The sequence below is a fragment of the Anopheles darlingi genome, chromosome 2 (genome assembly GCF_943734745.1).
Source record: "Anopheles darlingi chromosome 2, idAnoDarlMG_H_01, whole genome shotgun sequence".
Lineage (NCBI taxonomy): Eukaryota > Metazoa > Arthropoda > Insecta > Diptera > Culicidae > Anopheles > Anopheles darlingi.
The window spans coordinates 25,795,061-25,804,402 of record NC_064874.1 but is presented as its reverse complement, the minus strand read 5'-3'; the positions used below and the strand labels follow the sequence as shown (position 1 = coordinate 25,804,402).

At 49.9% G+C, this 9,342-nt stretch overlaps 1 protein-coding gene across 8 annotated transcripts in view; it reads right to left on the bottom strand.

The window, feature by feature from the left end:
* LOC125947944 (atlastin) overlaps positions 1-5,697 on the bottom strand; it is a 145,511-nt gene extending 139,814 nt beyond the window's left edge. For 2 of the 8 annotated variants that reach the window (XR_007468539.1, XM_049673539.1), the window contains exon 1: positions 5,521-5,633. The gene's annotated coding sequence lies outside the window, so the exon portion shown is untranslated. Of the gene's footprint in view, positions 1-5,224; positions 5,410-5,445; positions 5,465-5,520 lie in introns of those variants that run through there. The other 6 variants (XM_049673543.1, XM_049673549.1, XM_049673546.1 and 3 more) reach the window with 5 other exon arrangements.
* Between the last annotated feature and the right edge of the window lie 3,645 nt (positions 5,698-9,342).

The following is a 9,342-nucleotide window of genomic DNA, read 5'->3' as shown; positions in this document are numbered from 1 at the left end:
AATAGCGCTACTCGCGGATCTTACATCTTACAGAACGCGGTGACGGCTTATTCCACGGGAGGATCATTGCTGGGAGGATCACTCGAAGGGTGGTTGCTGAAGATCCGTCATCGTCTCTCCCAGCACACAGGACGCACAAGAGTGCTGCCGGTGTTGTTTTCGAGAATTAATGTTCGCCTGTTTTGCCCGTTACATCACACCCGCGATCGTACGGCCACGATCGGTGAGTTGCTCGTTAGTCAGCATTCCAAGTAGAAGGAGCGACAGCCGCGTACGACGACATGATCGAACCCCCATGGATGGTTGATGATCATTTCGTAACGAACGAACGATTTGGCCGGTTCCCTCACCAGCTGATGGCTGTCTATTTCACTTTCGATCGACCATTGGTCGGCTATTGGCCATCCGATACTGCTGCGATCATGTCGCGATTTGTCCCTCCTGCCTTGCCTTGCCTTGGTGGTGCCAAGTTATTAGAGCGTGGAGCAGTGATGTCGTGATAACCGACAAACACCACTCGATGGATGGATCAAGCAGATATACCGATGCACTTGTTATCGTGCTGTTATGCGTTGGTGGTGGTGGTCCTTCTACCAAGGCAGCATAATGCAACAAACGCTGATTAAAGTAGCACACAGTATCGTAGCGTTCGACAAACCACTGCATATGGATGATCCGGGGCCAGCAATCGGCTCAAACCCCCTCTCGAACCCTTCTCCGAGAGACGCCTAATCTGGTGCATGGAGAAACCACCGAAAAGTATGTGCCGGCGCAATGCCATTTCGATTTCATTTCAATCCTCCCCCTTACTGGACTGAAGAGTGAAAATATGAACACCGTAAAAGGTTCCCCCGGGCGGGGGGGCCCAAGCCATGCCGCGACACATACCGCGACGGAGTGGCTACCGTTTTTGACCAGACGGACGGGACGGCGCGCATTTGTGGTGAACTTGAGTTCCACACTCCATTGACCGACATTTTCCATTAAATTACATCACCACGCCACCGTCGCCACATTAGTGCTGGTGGTTTGCAGCATGATGATGAGGATCGCTTTCCATCGCGCGATCGCGCTTCTCCATCGTCGTTGCGTCCGAGTCTGTACTCACTGAAGAAGATCATCGTTTCCGGTTTCAAGGTTAAACTTATAGGTTGCTACAAGAGCACCAGGTGGGGAGTGGACTGACGATCATGGTAGGGCCACAAAAAATGACGCGCGCGCCACGTTGCAGAATGAGCAACAAACGCGCGTAGAGGTTCCGCTGATTACGAAGCGAAAAAAAAAAGATGGCAGCCTAAGTAGGAGGCGAGCGCGATCGTTCAGTGGGTCCAATTAACGGACCTCACCTGCCGAAGCCCAATGGAGCACGCCGAGCCGAACCGACCGATCGTTCAGGTTGCGTCGGGTGCGTGTAGCACGGCCTGTTCCGAGGTGATTGTTCGAACAGCAGCAGCAGCAGCAGCTCCAGACAAAAACAAAATGGCAAAAGGGGGAAAATCACGACCTAGCGCAGAGACCTGGGGCTGGGGAGTGTACTTTGGCCACGAACCGAGGGACGGAAAGCGACCAGTCATCATCATATCGCACGCACGTCGGTTGTGGTTCTCTCCGACGACAACACAATGAATGCACCAGAACTCTCTGCAGTTTTCACTCCACTCTCTGCAGTTTATGGTGTGTCGCACTGAGTGTCCCGGCGGGATTAGAATGCTTGCCAAATTCAGAAGGCATCCGATCCGATCCGGATCGTGACACAGAAACCCACATAAAGAGCACCGGAATCGATAATGAAAGCTCATCACCTGCTGGTCACTGCTGCTGCTGCTGACGCATGTAAACCATGAGGGCACAACAGGTTCAAGAGAGGGAGAGAGAAGACACACCGCGCAAAAAGTGTCGGAAATATTAAACAATAAATAAAATTAGATAAAAAAGAAATACCACAATGCGCCACACTGGGCCACAGACCTGGCATAGTTTCGTGCACAGCAACCTCCTAACCACGTTACCACGTCGCTTTGCTGGCCTCTACCAACGCAAATTGTTGCACAATGGAACGTGGCTGCTGGCCACCGGCCAAAAAGGGGGTAAATGTGAAGGAACAGTTTCAGTTCTAATTGGAATAATTGCATTGCACCCGTTCGGTGTTTGGCTAACGGTGAGAAGCGCTTCAAAGGGGGGGATCACATCAGTGAAGATCTTATGTGCATAAATAGAAGGGCTTCAATTTTTTTTCCTTTTTCCAATAGAAGCATCTAGAGCTTGGAACGGAATGATAATCTAATCCTGCATTGATACCGAAGCAACCGGAAACACCCGGAACCCCCGGCGGGCGAGTGACGTCCAAAAAGGTGACGCGACATACGCACGCACAAATTGGTGACCGAACGTAACTTGCGATCGCGGTCCAAAGGTGCTACTGCTGCTGCTGCAGCTGGGGAGGAGGTGCGATTAGATTGATTTCTTCACCTTTCGGCCAATCATCATTAGCTTCTTGGTTTAATGCTCTTCTTTAACCACTGCACACATACACCGTGGCTGGTCGTGTTTGATAATGGAAAGACGGTGTGCTGCTCTCTGATAACGACGCCAGCCAGGCCGCCAGGTCCAGATGCCTTATCGTTGGCAGCACCATCCGTGCATCGTAAGGTGTCACACGAAACGAACGTTAGACGGTATTAGGCCACAACGGCTTGTTTGCCAGATTTGTTTGTAGGGTCACACCGGTGTGCCGCCGCAGTTGCCCATCGGTCGGTAACCCAGATATTGTGTTCTAACCAGCCACCCATAGCTACCTATTTTTGGGTTGTCTCGTCCCGTGGTTGCGCGAGACTTTGCGCTTCAAACGAAGACGAGAGAAGTCTTGAACTGGTTTTGCAGTTAGACTTAAGAAGATACACGCACACCATCGTTTCTGTTTCGGCTTTTTGCGAGAGTGGTTTTGCCATGTTGTGGAGGAAATAGTGGGCGATCACTCCACGCCACACGCAGTGCGGTTCACTTACAGCTACGAACAAGGATGATTCATGGCAGAAATGTTTGGCATGCGAATTTTTAACTTTTTACCAATCCCAGGCTACTTTGATATATTCAGCAGAAACTGTAAAGCACTTTGGACAGCCGGAATACGTAAAATAAATCCAAGCAACCTAGAATATTAACCAAGAATGTTGCGCGTGTGTGGTTCGCTTTAACGTTTAAACATACGGCTCATCCGTTCTTGGATAAGTTAAACCAAAAACTTAACGTGTATAGTTGTACACAAGGTTTCTACCATCAATATGCCACATTAGCCAGCCCCAAAAAAGCAAGTTGTACATGAAATCCACAAAGAAAGCAGGATTTAGCTAAGAACTACGTAAATCTCTTAACTGTTTGCTCGTGCTCGTACACATCGGTTTCCCTCCGTTCAAAGGTCTCGAGCTCTCGAGGATCGTCAGCGAAATAGCTCGCGATCGCTTCGCATTTTGTTTATTTGTTTTCTAAACAAAGGGAGCTCCTCCGGGCCACACTCTTACTCCCAGAGATTGTGACGCCGACACATCAGCTGGTGGGGTTGCTCCTGGGGCGGTAATGGCGTATTATTATGATGTAGCGATCACGAACCTGCCGGAATCGAGAGCCAGGTGATGACTACGGCGGTGGGATAGACGAGCGAAAGAGAAAACTCATTCCATCCCAAATCGCAGCATGGAGTGAGCAATCATTGTGCAGAGAAAACCACTTTTCCGGAAGCACTTGAAATGTATCGGATTGGCCCGATGCAAAACCGAACCAAACTAGTCTAATTGCGATCTGGTTTCGAGAAGTTTGGTTGCCAGCCCGCCCCGCGCCGATGATCATTGCTCGGTTCAAGGCAGTGTAAGTGAATGATCGAGAGGCGGCGGGGGATCTAAGCTGTGCAGTAGCCAACCAAATGATCGTAAATTTGAATTCGATTTGCATATTGGCTCAATTGGAGATCGATTTGTGTGGTTCCATTTGAAGTGGAATTTTGGGTGAAATTTGATGAATTCGCTGGGGGCGATTCCATGATGAGTACGTGTCGTGTCGATGGTGCCGTTCTCGGTGCGCCACCGTTGCACGCTATCTCACGCCGGCACCGTGTGGCTGCAGATAAGAAGGGCATTGTTAGTGAAGCGCCCAACATGCTGCTTTTTGGGTTGTTTTTTTTTTGGAAAAGTATCTGTTCGCTTCGCTCTTGGGTGCAAACGTCGCAGTGATCGTGTAATGATGCTGACGTGGCTGGCCACCAGAAACAGAAAGACGATTAAACCGGGGCACTTGGCCACCACGGTCAGACTTTTTTTGCTGATGCAGCAACACTTTGCTATGCTTTCGAGCACAAACATGGGCGTTAAGCAGTGAGTCTTAGTAGGCAAGGTCGAGCTGCAGCGAAATCGTGGAATGCTTAGCGACATGGCACCCAGGCAACCACACACACAGACATTCCTGCGTGATCGTGCGTAAACCAGTTCCTTTGGGAGGGATTGATTGTGCCACGAAAGCGATCTCTGCTGCTACACTCCACCCCAGGGAACATTCATGAAGGCATTCCTCGTGTAGCACTTCCTTCATTCCACCAGTTGTTCCCCCCAGGGGAGGTTGGGATGTTTCCGCTACACGGACCACCACCTCCTCGGGGTGTTCTTGACCTCCCCCTTCCCTCTCTTCGCCAGAGTGAAGCAACAACAGCATGCGAATAACAAAAAACCATTCGCTCCCATTAGGTGGCCGCTCCTGCTGTTCGTTGGCTGTTGCGAGTTTGCGCAGAAGTCCGAAAACAAAAGCCAATATATGCTGCTACTGCTGCTACTGGTGCTGACGCCCGCGGCTTCACGATGTTGGGGCTCACATGACGAGAGGGCCTGTGCTGCATCTCTCGTGCACGAATCGTAGAGCGTCCTTCACGGCGCCAAACAACACTCCGGTGGATTCCCAAGGCCTGGCAGAATCACAGAGCCAGACAGACGTCACAGACCGTGGCCTAAAAACGGGAAAGTAGTTTGCGCTGCCTTCCGTTTCGTCAGCCACGGTTGTTGCTAACAACGGCTCGGTCGCAGTAGACAATGCCCATCATCACTACTGCTGCTGGGAGTGAATGCGAAACTCGGCACAAACTACTTATGTCACTAGCGCGGCTGGTGGCCATAACACACTACTAGCTACACTACACAACAAGCTCGAGCAACGCGGAGAAGAAAGCATCCCCCCACACACGCACTTAGTACTTGCACCGTTTTTATCACGAGGGGCTCTCCGCGGATTATGGTGGTTCCTTTCACAACGAGATGCGTGCACTTTCCGTAGTAGGCGTAGACAAATTAATATCGTTGGCCACCGTTTGGCCAGCTCGCCTCGGTTCTATGCTTATCACGGGTGCTCTGGCCACCTTTCCCTGACGACACCTTCTTTGCACAATCATCATCGTCATCCTCAGCGAACCTTCCAGCGGGGCACGAATCGCGATGGCACAACGCGCTCCGGCCACGGACCCCAGGATGACGACGTTCCACCCACCTCACGCGTTTCTCCTTTGTTGTTCCCGCACGAATGCACGCACGCACGCACTTCCCAGCTCTTTTCCTTGTACCTTTCTTCGTGGAGTTCGCCTTTCCCTGCGCTGCGACTTCGGTAATCGTGGTTTTCTTCGTCGCTGTTTCTGTTTTTGGAATCAAGGCTGGCTTTACTGTGCAGGTGGAGTCTCGTAGAACAAACCGCCTCGCGGCGTTTAGAAAAATGATGAAAAAGGTTTGACAGTTGTGAAGGTTGTGTTTGTCTACATCGGGTGTAGACGAAACGGGGCCGCTCGTTTGATCTCAAATTAAGGAGTAAAGTGGTTAAACATTCGCAATTGAATGAAAACAGATACTATGCCTGATAAAACCATAGAAATTTTCCGAGATTTGTTCGTGTTAACAAACGCACGTTGCCTTTTTGATGAACGTAATTAGCTTCTCAAACGTCAAAAATAAATCCAATATGGCGGCCCGAAAGGAGCTATAACTCCACCTGTATAGTTAAAACGCCTTGGAGGGTATGACGCTAACTCCATTTTAGATCTGTTTGGGGAACGAATCGATTTTGAATGGTTTCTGTTAAAATAATTTTCAAAGAGGCTCGTGCGTGCATATCGCTGTTGTTTCCTACAGAAATCACTATATTATCACTACACCTTACACTCGTCTAAAGAAATAAATAAAACTCAATAAAATTTCTATTTAACATCGCACTTGAAAAATTTGTGTGCTGTATGCAGTTCATGCATAATGAGACGACCTTCAATAAACTTTGATTATATCGGTAATCGTAAGCTTAAATAATCATTTGTGTTACATAAACTCGGATACAGTTACTTCAGATTCAACATTTTTCATGAGAAGTAGCATGGTTTTTTGAATCCTTGTAATCTCATTTTCCATTTTTTTGTAAAATCTTTCAGTTCATCAACAGCCGCTGTCTCCATCTCCCGGACCAAAACAAATCGTTCCACACATTTAATGCACAGCACGCTCGCTACGTATGCTCTCTAGGACGGTGTTTGCACCTTAAAATCATCATTAAATCAACCCCTATTGTGTAATGACACCAGAAAAGCATTTCCCAGCAGGTACTCTAGCATCTTCACTGCGATTCTACAGCGATTTCTTCTTGTTCTTCTGCGCAGCTAGAGGCGTAAACATGGCGAGCATCATTAACTGACGAATTTACGACCGAATTCCCGTCGTCGTCGTCATTGTTGTTGTTGTTGTGTCGTGCTGCTTTACGCAAATAATTCAAAATTTATTGCTCACCGACAAGCGGACAGATATGGGACAAATCGCATTTGAATCCCACGGCAGCACACGGCGCTTTGGAGCGTTTTTACGCGATTCCTAAAAGTAAAAGCTTTCTTCGTCGGTTCTCCTCCGGGCGTTCTTTTTTTTTTTTTTCACCGCCGTTTGTTTATCCACAGCCCCTCGGCGCCCCGGTAACTAATCCTGTAACGATCAATTAATCGATTGACGCCGTAAACTGTCTCCGGTAAACGCTGGCCGGGAATGTGCGTGTGCTTTACGACTTTTCGCAGGCTCCATAACCATAACGCGGAACCATCTCGGGGTAGGCAGCGAACCGGGCAGCATATACACAGTGTCTTTAATGGCCCGTTTTCCGGGGCATCCGAACAGGCAACAGCAATCAAGCAGCTGAAAAGCCGACAATTTACGACACAAACACTTTGTGGCTTGTGGTCGGTTACGTATTTTATAATTTCCTACATTTTCCGCTCCAAACACTCCTTGGCACCTTGGGTTGGTGACAATTGGGGCCCGGCTGGCTGGCTGGCTGGCTGGCCGACTGACGATGACTCCCATACAGCAGTGGCCTGCAACAGTGTTAGTAGTGCTATTGGCCACGAATTGCTGGCAGCAGATGCTTCCAGCAGCCCTCCGAAATCGGTTTAAGTGTTTCTCGCCATCTTCACCGTCTGCAGCTGATGGCCTTCGCATCGCGTTCCGGGGATGGAGGCGAATGGCTGTGCGAAAGAAGAACAAGAAAATAAGGACAATTGTTGGTGGATACGGGGTAGGGGGCGCCTCCTGATGGGCGCACCGAATGCCATTAAAAGTTCGACGAAAGTATCTGGAGTTGATTATCGCCCATCCCCTTATCCCCCAGGCCCATATCCCCCAGTGATGGTACTCGCGCAAAGGTGATCATCGAGTGTCACACAGACGCCAAACACACCCACCCACCCACCGCACACACTCGTAACCTCGTACACGTGGCCACGGTCTTGCCAGTCGAGGTGTCGGCTAAGAAAGGCTAAGAGTGTCGCGAAAGTTCAAGAAAGCTATAAGTAAAAGTATATATACGCGCCAAAATACGTTGCACCAGATGTTTCTAACGACCGACCGCGACCAAACCCGGACCCGGACCCGGGCACATGAGGGAGATATATACACTCCCACCCCACTCCGCTCGATCCGATGCATCACTGTCATGGCGGCCGTGTCCGTGACTGCGAAGTTCTATTAAAAAGTCGTTTCCACACTCGGGACTTCAAACACCTGCAGCCTTGCACACAGCCTTATAGCTTGGGCTTGGGCCTCGTCTGGAAGCCACGGAGCACGGCCAAAGAAGCGTTTGATCGATCGCACATTAAACGGTCGATGCGGCGTATGTTGGATTAATTTTAGGTCAACCAGCTCTTACCTGCTGCAGACGATACGTTATGAGTCGCTCCCCGAGGAGCAAAAGTTATGAGGATAGGATTTTTATTAAATTCCGATCACCACCACCGCCGCCATCACGACCACCAGGGCCTGCTTTAATGTTAGGAACGGAGGGAAGAATCGCTGCAAATCATAAAGACATTCGGTGAATGGCGCACAGACAGACAAGTTTCCGTCCTGGGCAGAGAGATCAAATGCCGCTCCGTAAGGAGGTAGCTACGGTACGCCGTTCACATCCACCACCACCACCACAGCAAACGATCAACAGTTCCCCGATGGCCACAGCGAAACAATGCGCAACGAATGTGTTTGATTTGATTTAATTCAATCACAACCTTTCCGCCTTCGAGTGGAAGTTCGCCTCCATCTTGCCGTCCTCTCGAGGGCTCTATCGGGTTGGGGGCCTTTGTGTGTGTGTGTGTGTGTGTATGTCTGTGCCCCGGGGTTTAAAAATAAATTCCAAAAAAGAAGCGCCATGTAAGTACGAACCGTCGTCGGGTCGGAACGTCGGTACGGTTGTAACCGAATGCAAAAGGGTCGCAATGTCATCGCAAAATTGCGTTGCCTCACACCCACTACCCTTGCGGCCCTATGAGGCCCTACGAGGTTCTTGTTTGCCCGGTCGGTATATTGTAACGGGAGCGATAAGTCAAAGGAAACTCAGTGTTTCGGAGTGTGCCAGTGTTTTGGGGACAACTTTCGCTTCGCTTTCCCTTTGGAAAAGGTTTCATAAAGGACGCTAAGGGGGGAGGGGTTACGGCAGGTGGCCTTTTCCATTTCGACCTATCACTCACTCACAGGACCGATCCCCTCTCCTTCGAGAAAAGGAATACGATTAAAAGAAATCTAAAATAAGGCGATAGGACCCGGGGCTCTTTGTGTTCTTCCAGACCAGGCCAGACCAGGCGGGCATTGGTGCTTTGGTGGGGATGGGGAGGGAATAGGTTAACCTTCTCTTTCCCTTGCTCCTGCGAGGTACTCTGGCAACAGGTTACAGCACGCCGGCTTCGACAAAAGGTCGTTGCTCTGGCGGTTAAGGCGCTTCTCGGTTTTGCTTTCGCTGGTTTTCTGGCCCTTTCCATCCTCCATCTGCTGCTGTGCTGTTGTTGTGTTGTGATTCCTGTGT